Source organism: Lucilia cuprina, chromosome 4 (genome assembly GCF_022045245.1).
Source record: "Lucilia cuprina isolate Lc7/37 chromosome 4, ASM2204524v1, whole genome shotgun sequence".
Taxonomy (NCBI): domain Eukaryota; kingdom Metazoa; phylum Arthropoda; class Insecta; order Diptera; family Calliphoridae; genus Lucilia; species Lucilia cuprina.
The window spans coordinates 61,453,173-61,454,243 of record NC_060952.1 but is presented as its reverse complement, the minus strand read 5'-3'; positions in this window follow the sequence as shown (position 1 = coordinate 61,454,243).

Sequence of the window (1,071 nt, the reverse complement as noted above, 5' to 3'; positions counted from 1 at the left end):
ACTAAATATAAGTATATTTAATAGATTTCCGTACATTTCGGTTAACCGGTTTTTTGTTCTGGGTTAACCGACAAACCGGTTTCTTCAAAAGTCGGTTTTTTATAAACTAGATACACTACAGGGAGAGTCGATGTGAAAGTTGCCAGCAGTCGAGTAGCTTCAAAATAGACTTCGAAGCTCCGGCCCATACATTTTCGGTATGGGGATAGCTAAACACTCTTCTCCATTCTCGTCAAATTTGTTTGATGGAGACTTTTGTAGTTCAGGAGTTATTAACCAAAACCAAAGGTGTAACTATAATATGCATATACTAGCTTAAGTCAGCTTATGCAACTGTTCGATGAAATATATCACATATGTGATAAACTATAATGTACTTAAGAGAGATTCGTCAAATTTTATTTGCTTCAGCAAAGAACAACGTTGGCCACACATTCCGTATGGAATCAGTTGTTTGTTTATTGTACATAAAGAAAAAATTAAAAGGAAAAAGAAAATTAATTTATTTCGATAAAATATTATGAAAAATGTGCAAATGGGGCTGAATTGTTTTAAACGCACTTAGGTACATTATAGCCACCAAAAATTTTCTTCGGAATTTCTAAAGCACTTAAAATAAATTTTTCGTTCGGTTTTGAGATTTCCTTAAGCTAGCCTATGCACATTACAGTTAGGCCTTAAGGCCCAACTATAATATGAATAAGTAAGCTTCAGTTAATGACAAAAAAGTCTCTCAAGAGCTTAAGAAAATCCTAAGAAACTTTTATGTGGCTATTATGTACTTACGTGCATTCAAAACACTTTAGCTCCATTTACACATTTATGTAACACGTAATAAAAAAGTACATATTTCATAATATTTTATTGAAAAAAATGAATTTTCTTGAAAATTTTTATTTTTTTCTTTATTTTCTTTGAGTACAAAAAACAAACAATTGATTTCATACTGAATGTGCTGTCAGTATCTCTGTTTGATTAAGCAAAAAAAAAAAATTAGACGAAACTTAACGAAACTCTCTTAAGAACATTATAATTTGTCGCATACATTTTATATGTGTTCGCACAGTTGCT